Source organism: Mirounga leonina, unplaced genomic scaffold (genome assembly GCF_011800145.1).
Source record: "Mirounga leonina isolate KUSES-001 unplaced genomic scaffold, KU_Mleo_1.0 Mir_91, whole genome shotgun sequence".
Classification (NCBI taxonomy): Eukaryota; Metazoa; Chordata; class Mammalia; order Carnivora; family Phocidae; genus Mirounga; species Mirounga leonina.
The window spans coordinates 35056156-35073469 of record NW_023270839.1 but is presented as its reverse complement, the minus strand read 5'-3'; the positions used below and the strand labels follow the sequence as shown (position 1 = coordinate 35073469).

At 38.7% G+C, this 17314-nt stretch overlaps 1 long non-coding RNA gene across 5 annotated transcripts in view; it reads left to right on the top strand.

The window, feature by feature from the left end:
- The window catches only part of LOC118003095, a 307841-nt gene that overhangs the window by 30626 nt on the left and 259901 nt on the right, over positions 1-17314 (top strand). For all 5 annotated transcript variants that reach the window (XR_004677268.1, XR_004677267.1, XR_004677270.1 and 2 more), the window contains one exon: positions 8650-8714. This is a non-coding gene — a long non-coding RNA (uncharacterized LOC118003095). The remainder of the gene's footprint in view (positions 1-8649; positions 8715-17314) is intronic.

Sequence of the window (17314 nt, the reverse complement as noted above, 5' to 3'; positions counted from 1 at the left end):
TATGTTCCACATATAAGTGAAGCCATATGATAATTGTCTTTCTCTGCTTGACCTATTTCCCTTAGCATAATCCCCTCCGGTTCCATCCATGTCGATGAAAATGGTGGGTATTCATCCTTTCTGATGGCTGAGTAATATTCCATTGTATTTATGGACCACATCTTCTTTATCCATTCATCTGTTGAAGGGCATCTTGGCTCCTTCCACAGTTTGGCTATTGTCGACATTGTTGCTATGAACATTGGGGTGCATGTGCCCCTTCTTTTCACTACATCTGTATCTTTGGGGTAAATACCCAGGAGTGCAATTGCTGGGTCATAGGGTAGCTCTACTTTTTAACTTTTTGAGGAACCTCCATACTGTTTTCCAAAGTGGCTGTACAAACTTGCATTCCCACCAACAGTGTAAGAGAGTTCCCCTTTCTCCATATCCTCTCCAACATTTGTTGTTTCCTCCCTTGTCAGCTTTTGCCATTCTAACTGGTATAAGGTGGTATCTCAGTGTGGTTTTGATTTGAATTTCCCTGATGGATAATGATGTTGAACATTTTTTCATTTGTCTGTTAGCCATTTGTATATCTTCTTTGGAGAAGTGTCTGTTCATGTCTTCTGCCCATTTTTTGACTTGATTATTTGTTCTTTGGGTGTTGTTTGAGAAGTTCTTTATAGATCATGGATACCAGCCCTTTATCTATAGTGTCATTTGCAAAACCATAAGCTACCTTGGAATAAATCTAACCAAAGAGGTAAAAGATCTATACTCTAGAAACTATAATACACTTATGAAAGAAATTGAAGAAGACACAAAAAGATAGAAAAACATTTCATGCTCATGGATCAGAAGAATAAACATTGTTAAAATGTCTATACTGCCCCAAACAATCTATACTTTAAACGCCATCCCTATTAAAATACCAATGGCATTTTTCAAAGTACTGGAACAGACAATCCTAAAATTTGTATGGAACCAGAAAAGACCCCGAATCTCCAAGGAAATGTTGAAAAAGAAAAAGCTGGGGGCATCACATTGCCTGATTTCAAGCTGTATTATAAAGCTGTGATCACCAAGACAGCATGGTACTGGCACAAAAACAGACACATAGATCAGTGGAACAGGATAGAGAGCCCAGATATGGACCCTCAACTCTACGGTCAATTAATCTTCAACAAAGCAGGAAAAAATATCCAATGGAAAAAAGACAGTCTCTTTAATAAATGGTGCTGGGAAAATTGTACAGCTATATACAGAAGAATGAAACACGACCATTCTTTACACCATACACGAAGATAAACTCTAAATGGATGAAAGACCTCCATGTGAGACAGGAATCCATCAAAATCCTAGAAGAGAACGTAGGCAGTAACCTCTTGCCACAGCAGGTTCTTTCAAGACACGCCTCCAAAGGCAAGGGAAACAAAAGTGAAAATGAACTTTTGGGACTTCATCAATATAAAAAGCTTCTGCATAGCAAAGGAAACAGTCAACAAAACTAAGAGGCAACCCACAGAATGGGAGAAGATATTTGCATCTTCGGTTCTAGGTGTTGTTGCTACAGCCTCCCTCAGGCAGGTGGTACAGATGATTGTAGTTCTTGATTATGCTTTTCCTCTGGGAACTGAATTCAGATTGCTTTGCAATTAACAACAAAACAAAATCAGTCTTATAACTTGGGAGCAATTTTCTGCTTTTCCACAGAATGCTACAAGAAACAAGGAAGCTAAGAGATTTGTCATTTCCACTGGCAATCTAGTTTTGCTATATAAACAATTTAAAATATAATGTGCTATACGGTCTGGTAGCATGTGACATGACCATGGGGAGTGTTTACTTTTTACCTGTGGTCAGTCTTCCATCAGCCTGAATACTCTTAGGACTCAAGATGGAAAGACTGGAATCACATAACCTCTAAGTCATCATTCATCACTTGGCCAAACAATTGCCTCTGATTGAGCAAGCAGGAGTATAATTTATTGATAGAAGTAGTTGTAAAGAAACAGTTTTGACATTGTCAAAGAAGCAGCCTAGGATTTAAATCATCTAATACTCAGAATGGAGCGGAAAGTATCTGTCTGTCTGTCTCTGTATCTGTCTGTCTATGTGTCATCTATCCATCTCTTCATCTTTCTATCTATTCCTCGCAAAATGGATTTAAGAGACTTACACAAATACAAACGCGTGCACATACATACATTCTTTTCTGTGGAAAAGATTGGAAGATGATAGGTATACAGATAGGCATAGAAATAAGATTGGAAGACTATATCCCAAAATGTTACCTCTGCATGGTAGAATTATAGATTATTTTTATTTACTTCTTCTTTTAAATTTTTATTTACTTCTTGAGCTTTGCTGTATTTCACAATATTTCTGCAATGAATATATATCATATTGTAACACTATGATATAATAAGAAATATATATTTGGTTTTTATCCTTGGTTCCTTGCACAGAACTCCTAAAACCCTTATAATTTCCAGAGTAGTAGGGGTAATAGGAGGATCTTCTGTTATAATATTTGTTCTTAGTACTTAGTTCCCCGACTAAGAGCTTCTAAGACCTCTGGAGTGATAAGATTGTCTTTTTGTATGCTAATGAGATGACAGATGGCCTGAATAGCTTCAGGATGGGGAGTGGTCACCAGAAAGACCAAGCATGACTTGAGGCTTGGAACTTTCAGACTCATTCCCTGTCCTCCGGGGAGGAGAGAGAGACTAAAGATTGAGTTAATAATTGATCATGCTTACGTGATGAAGCCTCCATGAAAATCCCTAAACTATGTAGTTTGGGGAGCTTTTGGGTTGGTAAACACGTCCATGTGTTGGGAAGACAGCATACCCCAACTCCACTGGGACAGAACCTCCTGTGCTTGGGACACTTCTGGACCTCATGCTGTGTACCTCTTCATCTGATCTTTCATTGGTATTCTTTGTAATTAACCACTAAATGTAAATTAAGTGTTTCACTGAGTTGTGTGAGCCATTACAGCAAATTACAAACCAGAGGAGGGGAAGGGGGTGTAGAATTTGATTAGTAGTCAAGTTAGACAAGAGTTTGGGTACCCTTGACACCTAATACTTGCAACTAGAATCTGACGTGAAGCAATCTTGTGGGACTGAGCCCTGAACCTGTGGGGTCTGCACCAATTCCGGTTAGTGTCAGAATTGAATTAAATTATAAAACACCCATTTGGTGTCCACAGAGAATTGGAGAACTGCTTGGTGTGGAAAACCCACATATTTGGAGACAGAAGTACTGTGAGAAGGGAAACAGCTTTTCCTTTCATATACTTTAAATAAGAAAATAAGTGTTAAATAATTAACTGATTTTAAAAAATAATTTCTGACAGAATCTTGTTAAATAATAAATAGCAATGTGTTTAAAATTACATATACCCACTCAATAAAAGAAAAAAATGTAAAGAAGAAAATAAGAATAGGAAAAGTAAGCTGAAAGAAAGATCGAGTTTAGCCATAAAGAGGCAGGCTGTAAGTACGGTATGGTTGGTAAAAGGGGGCCTCAAATTTGTTATTGAGTTCTTCCTCCCCCAACAAAACAATGACAGCATAATGGGTGATAGTCTCATGTGCCTGGGGCTAAAATAAGTCAATTTTTCAGGAGAAGCAAGAGGATTTTTCGTCCTTGTACTGAAGACTACTGTCTTTTGGGAGTCTTTCTAAAGAGGAGCTTCTTTCTTCAGAGTGTATATAGATGTTTTGGAGGGCAGTCCTTTTAGGACCCAAGCAGCGCCCGGGCATGGGGAGAGTAGGAGTGAGCCAGCTCACATGTCGCCATGGCAGTTCTCCTGGCATATCCCTCCTGGCCCAGACTGTTAGCACCTTTCACCTGGTTGGCTGCACCTGCCAATGAACTCATGTCCCCATGGGCTCTCTGGCTTCCTTCCAGCCCATTCTATACATGGTAGCCCATGACCTTAAAAATTACACATCAGATCATGTTGTTACTGGTTTTCCACTTCTGTTCTTTGACTCACTTTGAATATATTTCATGACAATCAGAGTGATCTGAGAACTTAGATAATGAATGTCACTAGTCACAACCTTTCAGTGGCTTTCAACTTCCTCTTCGAACAAAGACCAAAATCTTTTTTTTTTAATTTACTATATATCTGAGAGAGCAAGAAAGAGAGAGAGGGTGAACACAAGCAGGGGGAAAGGCAGAGGGAGAGGCAGAAGCAGATTCCCTGCTAAGCAGGGAGCCCAACTGGGGCTCGATGAGATCATGACCTGAGCCAAAGGCAGACGCTGAACCAACTGAGCTACCCCGGCACCCCAAAGACCAAAATCTTTACAATGGCCTCCAAGGCCCTTGGTGATTGGACCTGACCTTCTACCTTTCAACTTCATTTCTGTCTCTTTCCTCTTGAATACTTCTTGACATAGTAGGTGTGCTGTCCTGCACACCTTCCTACTTCAGGCCCTTTGCCCTTGCCATTCCCTGTGCCAAGGAGGTGCCCTCCCTGATCTTTTTATACCTATTCATCTTTTTTTAATTTATAAATCCAGACAAAGTCTGCTCCCCCTTATAATTTCCTATAGGAGCATATACGTTTCCTTCCAAGCACTCACTACAGTTTGTAGATTTATATTCATTTGTTTGATCTGTGTTGATCTTCCATCCCTAAACAGGTTTCATGAAGGTGGGGAATCTCTTACTCACCATTGTATCCCTTGTGAACAGAGTGTTCGAGCTCATGATGAGAACTCAGTAAATGATTGTGGAATAAATAAATGCATGAATGAGTCTTTTTTTTTTTTAAAGATTTTATTTATTTATTTGAGAGAGAGAGAATGAGAGACAGAGAGCATGAGAGGGAGGAGGGTCAGAGGGAGAAGCAGACTCCCTGCCAAGCAGGGAGCCCGATGCGGGACTCGATTCCAGGACTCCAGGATCATGACCTGAGCCGAAGGCAGTCGCTTAACCAACTGAGCCACCCAGGCGCCCATGAATGAGTCTTAATGTTTTCACTGGAGGATCCTTCATCCCCCTCTCTTACCCTTCTCCTTTAATCACTGGTTTGGAAGCAATAGTAAGGAAATTGGAAGTCTGGTAATTCCTTGCTCTGGAGTATCTCTCTGAACAGAGTGGGGATTGTGGGTTTCTGGACAACTAAATAAAGGTCCCAGAAGAACATAGCTAGTACCATCGTCCAGTCAAATTTTGGATTTTGGATTTTGGATTCAATGCTGTGTTTTCTGTTTGTAGCTTTAGCTCTTTGGGGGTAGGAACAGTTTGCCTCTGCTCTCTTTCTCAGTGCAATTATTCCAATTTTGAGAATATCTCAGTTTATTTTTAAATATTTTATTTATTTATTTGTCAGAGAGAGCGAGTACAAGCAGCGGGAGTGGCAGGCAGAGGGAGAAGCAGGTTCCTTGCCGGGCAAGGAGCCCAGTACGGGGCTTGATCCCAGGACCCCGGGATCATGACCTGAGCTGAAGGCAGACGCTTAACCGACTGAGCCACTCAGGTGTCCCTGAGAACATCTCAGTTTTGAATACAGAGAGGCATGAGTTCTAATATTGCATTGAAGTCATATCCAGAGTTCATGCAAGAAAAGGAAACATGGATTAATTTGGTAGGATTTTGTGAGGGTAAACAGTGGAGGTTGAAAAATATATGTAAAAACATTGATCACTTTTTGAAAAATAAAGTTTTTCAGAGTATTGACTTATTTAATTTTAAGCTTGGAATTTGGTGATGTTCCACTGTTTGCTGCCTCTGTTTCTTTTTCTTTCAAACTATGACTGGAGAAATTTTTATATCAGGAATCAAAATCCAATTTTAAACCTCTAAATGTATCTCTGAATATTAGATGACAAGATGGTGTATCATATTTGTAAGAACTTCCTGTGGGAACATGACTGTTCAGCTGCAGTTAATGATCCTTGCAATTCTGTTCAAAACCACTCTTTTTGGTTGTTGTTGTTGGACTGGCATTGTCTTCACGCTTATAGTTGAGCATTCTTGGCTCATTCCATGTTTGCAGAATAGCTATTTGGTTTATTAGTTTGACCATTTTGCTTATTAAAGTCATCTTTAACCCATGGAGATATTCTTAAGGTATCTTCAAAGGAGATCCTTCTAAAATTTAAAATAAATCTTTCATTGCATATATGCAATGTAATAGGGACAATTTATTTTGCAATACTTAGTAGAAGTAGACTAGAATTAATATCATCAACATAAGGCATACTTTGTTATTACCAACCCTTAGTTTATTATTTCTCTAAATGGGAGAAAAGATGTGGGGTGGAGTGTGAGGGAAGGAAGTAGAGGAGAAGAGTGAAGAGGAGATACACGTAAGTTGGTAGAGAAAAAGAGGAAGGATTAGGGCAATTACACAGTTTTGGGAAAGAAAGCCTTAAATACTGAGGTCTGGAACAGGGAATCTCCACCCATTTATTCAATAAATAATTACTGATTATATCATAGATAGGCACTATGCTGATAAATTTAGAAGTAGAGAAAAAAAAAATCAAGGTCCCCATCTTCATGAAGCTTGCAGTGTAGTAAGAGAATAGGCGTTGAACAAATACAAATAAGTATGTGCTTGCAAATTATGATTTTAAAAACCCAAGAGATTTAATAAGATTATAAGATGTGAGGAGAAGCCAGGGAAAAATTTTTCTATTCTAACCTGAAAACTAAAAGATGACTCAGAGCTGGCTAACTACAGAGGAGAAAGAGCATTTCAAGTGAAAGAAACAAGTGAAGGGCAGGGTGCCTTTAAGAAATTGAAAGAAGGGGGTGCCTGGGTGGCTTAGTCGGTTAGGCATCTGCCTTCAGCTCAGGTCATGATCCCAGAGTCCTGGGATCAAGTCCCACGTCGGACTCCCTGCTCAGCAGGGAGTCTGCTTCTCCCTCTGACCCTCGCCCCTCTCATGCTCTCTCTCTCTCTCTGTAATAAATAAATAAAATCTTAAAAAAAATTGATAGAAGGTCAATGTGGCTAGTACAGAGGACAAGCAGCAAACTGAGGGGTCTTTTTTGGCCATGTGGGTTAAAGGGTTTGGAGTTTCTCCTTAATGTGATGGGAAGGTACCCAGGAGTTTAAAATTGGGAGTGGCATGATCAGATTTGGTTTTTAAGATCACTCTGACAAGAGTGGGGAATGAATAAGGAGGATTAGAGAGGTAATGGGAATATTTTAAAATAACAACTATGTGAGATATAAAAGGCCACTTGCCTTAGTCTTCCGTATCTGCCTATCACTGATGCCTAAAGCTTAACTTCCTTTGTGTTGAGTTATAAAGACTCTCTAATGTGTTATTGGATGGGATGACAAACCATTATTATGCATCCTAAAATGAAGAAATTGGTCCTCTTACAAGCTGCTGATGACAGAGCATATGGGTACACCATTTTAAAGAGGACCTGTTGTGGCTTTAGCTCTATTAGAGTTGATTATTGTTTTGTTGTTGTTGTTGTTATTTTTGAAGGGGGGCAATGAAATAGATTGGGATACTTGAGGGGCCTCAACTATATATCTGTAATGTTTTATTTCCTTAAGAAAAAAGGTCTGAAGCAAATATGGCAAAATGTTAAGCTTTGACAAAATGAATGGCAAGTTACATTTCTGATTGTTAAGTAGTTTTCTATCCTTGTTTCCATTAAATATTTAATAACTAAGATAACCTTTGAGATTTCTTCAAAGGAAACTTAAGGAATGCTCATTTTATATGACTACAGCTATAAAAGAAGTACATATATGAATGCCTGCAAATGCCATGTAAAGCCCCCAATTTTATAAAATATTGAAAATACTTTAATATTAAGGTTTTAGTCTGTTTTTGTTTCTTATATGTGTTATCTTCAACCTGGATGAAATATATTATTGTTGGTAGACAGTAATATGGGCAAACTAGAAGATACACACTTACCTAGTTCCTTATAAGAAATTAGCAAATTACTTACATGTTTCCCTTTCCCTGGATTAGAGAAATGGCATCCAAGTTCCTTTGTCTTTCATTGTTAATCCCTTTCAGTTGCTTTAAGCTTCAGAAGTTATTCTCATTTATTTCTTGAACACAAAACAGATGGAAAATATGATTAAAATAAAGTACACTTAAAAAAGTATTTTTTTAGGTTTTCCTATACCAGAGAGACTTTAAATCCTTGATAGGACAACTTATGCATATACTCCAATTGGTCTTGAAGATCAGTAGATGACATCAGAGGTTTGTTCAGATTGCCCAAACTTGATGTTTATCTTAATATTAGTGGTACTAGAAATAGAAATGCCAAACATGGAAGCTTCCAGAGAGCTTCTAAAGAGCTTCTCATTTCTACAGCAGCTAGTCACCTCATTCCTCTCACTCTTGGTTCTACTCTAAAAGTCCACGTGTTAGCTTTTTAAATAATGATACCAAGCTGCCTGAAGCTAACATCCCTTGTGGTCAGGGGGGATTTTGGCATTAAAGCAAACATCATCAATTTTTTAAGAAATGGAAATGAGTTACAGATGTGGAGAACTGTAAAGGCTCATGTGTGCTGGGCTTCAGTCTATCTAAAACTGGGGACATTTTAAATGAAAATCAGTTCAAAAATAAAGTTCCCCTGGGGAGAGGAAAGCTTGAATATTTGGTAACATGCTCCCCTAATCTTTACCCTGCATATCCTGTTGATACGAAGACAAGATCAACTTCACCAATGACATGATGAGCAGTGACTTGTTAAAGGGAATCCAGAGTTCTCAGGTAAGAATTGCATTTATCTGTTTAAACTAAAACCTATATTTACTTCTGTTGGGACTCAGGACATACTACTCCAAAATATGGGACCTTTGCATATTGAATATTTTAACCTGAAGGAGTATGAGAAAACGGCGGAAGCAGGAAGGTCACTCTGACCTTCTCCTTGGCCTTCTTCCCTGAAACAGGTCATAAACCCTCCTGTGAGAGGTGCCCTCCCTAAACCTGGAGAAAAGGAGTATCCTTATCTCCAAAGACAAGGAGATGCTGAGAAGAATCTGAACAAACAGGCCTTGCTGTTTTCCCCAGTTTACCACACTTACCTTATATTCTCTGATCTATCATACTTCTACACGACTGCCCACTCTTCATCAAACCTAGCATAAAAATACTCAGGTCTGTTTCCTTGGGTCTTCATTTCCTTCTGAAGGCGCCAGAGTCACTTAGAAACTTATTAGCTTTTCTCCTGTTAATCTTTGTCAGTTTAATTTTTAGATCTAGCTAGGAACCCTAAGAAGGTTGAGGAAAACTTTTCTTTCCCTACACTTCTCTTTTGCTATGAGAAACTTTAGAATTTTTAAAAAATTGATTCATAGTAAATTGAACACTTACAATAAAGTATCTCCCTCCCCTTTCCCTTTCCTCAGCAATATTTAAATGAGAGTTTTGGAAAAAAAATAAATAACAGTAATTTTTCTTAAATTTTCATTTGACACTTGACAGAATCCCTATTTTACAATTTTACTTTTTTTTTAAAGGAAGCATAACTTTCCTGTGCTCTATATAGTTGCAGAGAACAATGTTAGTATTTCTTTTATTAGAATTATTAATTATTAGTGGGTTAAGAACTTACTGCCAATTAGTATATTGAGTCACTTTTCCAGTGTTATTTTAAACATGTCAGTATATCAAGTTGAATTGTTTTCCATCTAAGAATTTTGTGGTAGATAATTTTCTAACAGGAATAAAATCCTCATTTATTTTATCTTTTTTAAAGTACTCATTTAAAAAGAAAGTTCAAGATTTGTGTAACAAGTCCTCAGAAGCAGGCAGGACTGTTTTGATGCCATTAATTACTTTTGATTATTAAACTGCTGTATTCATGCTAATTGCTGAATCCTGTGGGATCTCACTAAGATGAGATATGGCCCAGAGTAGACAATAAAACCCCAAATCAGCAGAGGTGGTGATTTTAACATCTTGAAGGTCATATTTAAAGGTATGTTTTAAAGGTATATTTAAAGGATGTTAAGTTAGTAGGGGCAGAAACCAGTCATTAATGAATAACTGATCTGGGGAGCACCCGGCCTTGATGAAGGAAGTTAACTTGTTTGTTTCCCCTTGAGGTCCCTTCCAATCCCAGAATATCACAGATTCCACTTCTAGATCTCTGTGGGAAGAATTAAGCTGAAAACTGAGTAATTACAATTTTAAATTTTACTTTCTTTCAATTTACTTACATAATGGAGACAAAACCATTTATCTTCACTTGACCCCCATGCTTCTCAGCCTGCACTGATGAAGAAAGACATTATGAGAGAAGAGGACTGAAAAACACAGAGAGAAGGATAGTAGAACAAATAGAGTCAAACCAAAGGCAAAGAGAGAAGAATGTGGTGAGAAAGAGACAGTTTAAGAGAGAGAATAAGGAAGAGGGAAAAATGTGAGAATGGTTGGGATCATTCTCCAAATAGAAACATACTGTTTGAAAACCATCTAAAGCTCCTCACTGATGTGAGGAATTCTTTTTTTTTTTTTTTTTAAGATTTTATTTATTTATTTGAGACAGAGAGAATGAGAGACAGAGAGCATGAGAGGGGGGAGGGTCAGAGGGAGAAGCAGACTCCCCGCCGAGCAGGGAGCCTGATGCGGGACTCGATCCCGGGACTCCAGGATCATGACCTGAGCCGAAGGCAGTCGCTTAACCAACTGAGCCACCCAGGCGCCCTGATGTGAGGAATTCTTAATCGCAGGAAACAAACTGAGGGTTGCTGGGGTGGGGGGTGGGGTGGGAGGGATGGGGTGACTGGGTGATAGACACTGGGGAGGGTATGTACTCTGGTAAGCGCTGTGAATTGTGCAAGACTGTTATATCTCAGATCTGTACCTCTGAAACAAATAATGCAAAATATGTTAAGAAAAAAAAAAAGAAGAAGAAGATAGCGGGAGGGGAAGAATGAAGGGGGGGAAATCGGAGGGGTAGATGAACCATGAGAGACGATGGACTCTGAAAAACAAACTGAGGGTTCTAGAGGGGAGGGGGGGTGGGAGGATGGGTTAGCCTGGTGATGGGTATTGAGGAGGGCACATTCTGCATGGAGCACTGGGTGTTATGCACAAAAAATGAATCATGGAACACTACATCTAAAACTAATGATGTAATGTATGGGGATTAACATAAGAATTAAAAAAAAAAAAAAAAACAACCATCTAAAGCTCGACCTATGCCATTAAATAGGTGCCCAAATAGGCAAAGGTCACTTAAACCCGTGTTTTCTGTGAAAGAGAACAGTAGAACATGAGTTGGGGATCTGCACAGAACTGGCCAAATCTCCCAGCTGGGCCCGAGGGAAACTCGGCTTGTGATCAGTAGATGATCCAGAATAAATTCCTTGAAATCACCTGCAAAGGCACCAAGCAGAAATCCTGGTGATGCTTCCTCTAACACTTAGCCATCATAAGAACCTTTCCAAAGTGGCATCATTTTAGAAAACGCATTAATGAAATTGGGCATGATTAAATGGAAGCATGTCTCTTGTTTGGTTTTATTAAAATGAGTTTATCTCTCAAAACGGGTCCATTTCCCATTTCTCACCATCTTATCAGAGGATGCCATTGCAGTGGGAACCAAGTGCTCCCTTTCCAATTTAATGGGAAATCAAAAGTGCAGAGCCACCTGCACAGACAAAAACCAACAACTCTGAAGGATGACCCTTCAGTGGAAATGCATTATGGGACAGGCCATGTGTTTTCCTGAAACTCACATTTTAACCCCAGCATGGTTCCCTGTACTTTATCTTAGTAAGATCCCAGCTTATTGTTGTACCTTACGTGGTGTCAGCGGTGGGCAAACAGTAATTGTCAGAGCTTAGGTTTCACTAAGACCTCATATTCTCAAAGTGGATATTATAGGTGTAAAGACCAGTGAAGTTGATAATGAAATAGCAAGTATTCCTTTAGGATTTTGATGTCAGAGAAAGGAGCTCATCGTCTCTGTTGCCAAGAAGCTGTCAAATATGCCTTAATTATGATTAATAACATACACCTACCTGAGAAGATTTTTCTTCTCCCTCATGCTGACTTTCTTAAAATGCCTCTTTGCTAAATATTATCTCAGGGTCCAATGCAGCTATAGCTTTTGGGACAGACTAGGACGGTGTCTCTGTATGCTGTGCCGTTTATAATTAGTGCTTGGCTAAAACAAGGCAGGTTCCAACATCTCTTCATGTAAATTTCTTTTATTTGCAATTGCTAGTTTTACAATGAAAAAAGTGTTTGGGGTAGATAATTTTAATCTTTTCGTAAGTGAACTATCTGATTTTAAGGCAAATCAGTAAATATTCTCTATCATTTGTTCTTGAAAATGACCATCATTATGCTTTAGAAGTGAGCAGTTTTATTGTTCTTAGAGGAGGGAAGTGGGGAGTAATTATGATATCTATGTGGGAGTTGAGAAAGAAGCACATATTAATTGTGAATTGTGGCTAAACGAGTGTAATAGAGCTGTCTTGATAGTTGTCTCGTAAACAACACAGGTCAGTGATAATCGCAAAAAAACAAATATGGAAACCATTTGTGGTAGAGTCCTATGTAAGGTATGTTTAGTGTTATTTAGACAGAAAGTAAATTCAGAACTATATATGTTGAAAGAGGATTTTAGAAAGAATTATGTATGAATTTTGTACAGGTTTTGACTTTTTCTTTAGTCTAGATGTACCTTTTGCTTATCCTTGTTAATATTTCTGGAGTGTTTTATATTTGCAAAGTGCTTTATTCTGGTTTTACTAGCTACTCCCAGTGCTAATCGATACCTGACATCATTTTATTGTTTAGGTAAGTTAACAGGGCTCGGAATGCAGCAAGTTGATGGCTCCATCTCTGGCTTAATTCGACATTTTAAGCTCTAATTGGCTGGTGTGAAGTCAGTCAGTCAGTAAGAGAGTTGCACATTCACTCATTGGGAATTGTGGGAGCAATTGATGTAGTTGGTGCCAGACACTTCTGGAGAAATCACTTATTCAGAGCAGAACTGCATGTTGTAAAGGGCCCTAGTAGTGGGTGTCCATGAATACCTGGTCAAGGGTGGCATGCATCTCAGCCTTTTCTGTGTGCAGAGTTTCAGGAGAAGCAGATTGTCCTGCAGCATCATGCTAGAGAAGGAAACATGTTAGAATTGTGTTTGCTCACCAGGGTGGAGACCGAGGTGACTGTCAGCTATAACAAAAGCTGCCTTGGAAAGGGGAGCAAAGGCAAGTCAGAATACCTAGATAAGTTGATGAGACTGCTGTGTGATCAAACATAGTAAAATGTAGGCACCAGAGCCAGCAGAACCACTCAAATTCTCATTTGTTGGGCTATGAGTTCCTTAAGGAAAGGGCTATGTGACTCGTGCATCTGTGTATCCCTTGCAGTCTGTATTCCTGGGCCTCATGTGCAGTATTTACTGAAAAATTACTGAATAAATACATGAAAACATTCCAGTAGTGGATAAACCACTGCTTAAAATATGTATATATTTTCAAAGCCAGTTTTACCCAGTTGTAAAAAAGAAGCTATTTCCTTTCTTAAATTATTTGTTTTTAATATGGAAACTCAGTGTGTAGTATTTTATGTTTAATATTTATTATCTGAATGGTCATCTCTCTTATTTTACCTTATTCTGTGGCCTTGGTTCTAAGCTGTGTCCCAAGTCAACCCTCCCTTGCTCAGAATATTGTGCAAGAATGTGCTGTATCACTCCATACAGGGACCAGGATCAACTCTCAGGCCAGCCACTTTGAAGGGATTATGGATATTTGGTTGCACAAATACTGATGTGAATGAAAAAAGCCAACCATGACATAATGCTCATAAGTTAAAAAAAATTTCTTTTAATTCAATCTAATTAACATATACTGCATTATTAGTTTCAGAGGTAGAATTCAGTGATTTATCAGTTGCATACAACACCCAGTGCTCTTTACTTCAGGGACCCTCCTTAATACCCATAACCCACATCCCCTCCAGCAACCCTCAGTTTGTTCCCTATAGTTAAGAGTCTCTTATGGTTTGCTTCCCTCTCTGTTTTCCACTTATTTTATTTTTTCTTCCTTTCCCCTATGTTCATCTGTTTGGTTTCTTAAATTCTACATATGAATTAAATCATATGGTATTTGTCTTTCTCTGACTTATTTCAGGTAGCATAATACCCTCTAGTTCATCCATGTCATTGCAAATGGCAAGACTTCATTTTTTTGATGGCTGAGTAATATTCCTCTCTCTCTCTCTCTCTCTCTCTATATATATATATATATATACACACACACACACACCACATCTTCTTTATCAGTTCATCTGTCCATGGACATCTGGGCTCTTTCCATAGTTTAGCTATTGTGGATATTGCTGCTATAAACATTGGGGTGTATGTGCCCCTTTGAATCACTATGTTTGTATCCTTTGGTGACTAAGGATAATAGTAGTGCAATTGCTAGGTCATAGGATAGCTCTATTTTTAACTTTTTGAGGAAACTCCTACTGTTTTCCAGAGTGGCTGTACCAGTTTGCATTCCCACCAACAGTGTAAGAGGGTTCCCCTTTCTCCACCAATATCTGTTGCTTCCTGAGTTGTTAATTTTAGCCATTCTGACGTGTGAGGTGGTATCTCATTGTGGTTTTGATTTGTATTTTCCTGATGCTGAGTAATGTTGACAATGCTCATAAGTTTTGTAGGTAGATAATGGCTTCATGCAGCTTTATTGTGTATTTTCTCCACTTCTGTGAATGTTTTAAAATTTTCTTATTAAGAAGTTAAATAAAAGAATCAGCCACATAACTTCTATTTTCACCTCGTACAATGCATTGACTTGTAGGCTGTCAGATACTCTGCAGGCCATTTAGTCCCTACTCTTCTACTTTGCTGAAAAGGAAACTAAGGACATGATGGTAAAGGACTTTCAAAGGTCACATGTAACAGAGCTGATGCAAGAAACCAGTCACTGTAAGGGACTTATTTTTCATTGCCTTGGCTATTTCTAAGATGGTACTTTGGGTGTTATCTGGAATGTGTGAGTAAATAGGTCATTGATAAAGCATTTGAATCAACTTTGCAACCCTGTGGTTGTACCACACAAATTGAGGCAGTATCATGATAAATAAATCCAGAAGTCACGTTTAGCCTAAATATCCAGACAGTTGAGGAAAATAGTTGTTTAATGTCGTCTTGAATTTCCTTCTACTTGATTTTGGGATTTTTAAATTAATTTAGTTTCTAACAGCAAAAAGTCCCTATATGATCTGGCCCCTGGCAACCCCTCTGAGCTCTTTGGACATTTACCTCCTCGTTCACTATAGTGCAGCTCTCCTGGTTTTTCTGACCCTCCAGTATGCAATGATTATTCCCACCTGCACACCTTTGGACTTATTTCTTCTGCCTGGAACACTTCTTCCATATCTTTGCAAGTCTCAGTCCTTCCCATTACTATTATTATTTTAAGTAAATTTTATTTTTTGGAACAGTGTTAGGTTCACAGCAAAACTGAGTGGAAGGTACAAAGATTTTCCAGATACCTCCTACCTCACAAGCAGAGCATCCCCGTCATCAATATCCCCCCACCAGAGTGGTATGTTTGTTATCATTGATGAGCTTATACTGACACATCATTACAATCCAAAGTCCATAGTGTACATTAGAGTTCACTCTTGGTGTCATATATTTTGTGGGTCTGAACAAATGTAGAATGATATGAAATGATATAATGATATCCACCATTACAGTATCATACAGAGTAGCTTCTTTTTTTTTTAAAGATTTTTTTTTAAATTTATTTATTTGAGAGAGAGAGAATGAGAGAGAGCAAGCACATGAGAGGGGGGAGGGTCAGAGGGAGAAGCAGACTCCCTGCCGAGCAGGGAGCCCGATGCGGGACTCGATCCAGGGACTCCAGGATCATGACCTGAGCCGAAGGCAGTCGCTTAACCAACTGAGCCACCCAGGCGCCCCAGAGTAGCTTCTATGCCCTAAAAACCCTCTGTGTTCTGCCTAGTGATCCCTTCCCTCCTCCCACAACCCTTGTTCATTATCTTTTAAATCTCTCTTCATATATTACCTTTTCAGAGAAGACCTCCCTGAGCAGCCTACCCAAAATAGCAGCCTCTTCTTACTCTAGTCTTTTTCTACCACTTACTCTCTTCTGTTTTCTTTATAGCATTTACTAACACCTAAAATTATCATATCAATTTGGCCACATGGTTTTTTTTCTATCTCTGTCCATTATAAGACCACCGAGTGGAATGTATTGTTCACTTCTCTATCCCCCAGGTCCTAGAATAGTTTCTGGCATATGGTAGGTCCTCAGTAAATATTTGTGGGATGTATGGATCTACTGAGTTTCTTCATTGTGTCAGGAACTGTATTCATGATACAAACATGAGTTAGGCACAACCCCTTTTCTAAAGTAGCTTATAACTTAGAAGGGAACACTGTCGCATTTATAATATAATCTGATAAATACCATGATCAGTCATCATGCTCTGAGAATTAAGTGAAGGACTATGTAACTCAGACTAGGAGAATCAAAGACGCTTTCCTAGAGAAAATAATACTTTGACTAAGATTTGAACAATAAGGAGGACTTAGCCTGAGAAACAGATGCTGTCATTGTCCTACTCATATCCCCCTGACATTCACTATTAGTATGCTCCCTGACTCCACTACTTCTGACTTGTCTGAGAGCTTTCTCTTGCTCTCAAGAGAGCAGACTGGAGGTGCTGGAGAGTTAAGTACCTCCTAGGAGAAGCCCACTAATAGGAAAAGGTGATAAATACTCCAGCTTCCTTGCCCTTTGGGGAGTGGGCCATCCATGTTGCATTCTACACTGTCTCTTAGACATCCCCAGGGGGATTGAGCCTCGTTGCTCATAGTTTGTGCTCACTATTGGGTTCTTTCTCTTCCCTTGTCTCACATCCCCACTCTCTTGCCTGTGCTTCCTGGGGTCACCTCCAAAATAAGTTTCCTTACCTCAAATGCTTGTTTCAGGTTCTGATTCTAGGAGCATTCAACGTAGGACATATGGCAAAGAAAAAAAAACACCAGGGCATTCTGGACAAAGACAATGGCCTATATTAAAGCCCAAACTTGGAAAAGGGCCTGACATATTTAGAGAATAATGAGAAACTACTTTGGATTAATTGTGAGGCCAGTGTCAGGGAATAGCAGTAGATGAGGCTGGAAAAATATTGGACTGGCTCATTTGCCTATTGTCTGTATTTTTCTAAAAATAGTGGTGACTGATTTGCACTAATCTATCAGTAGTTCTCCCTATGTGAACAGGAAAGAAATATTTATGTGTATACAAAATTTTATATATATATATATATATATTTTTTTTTTTTTAAAGATTTTATTT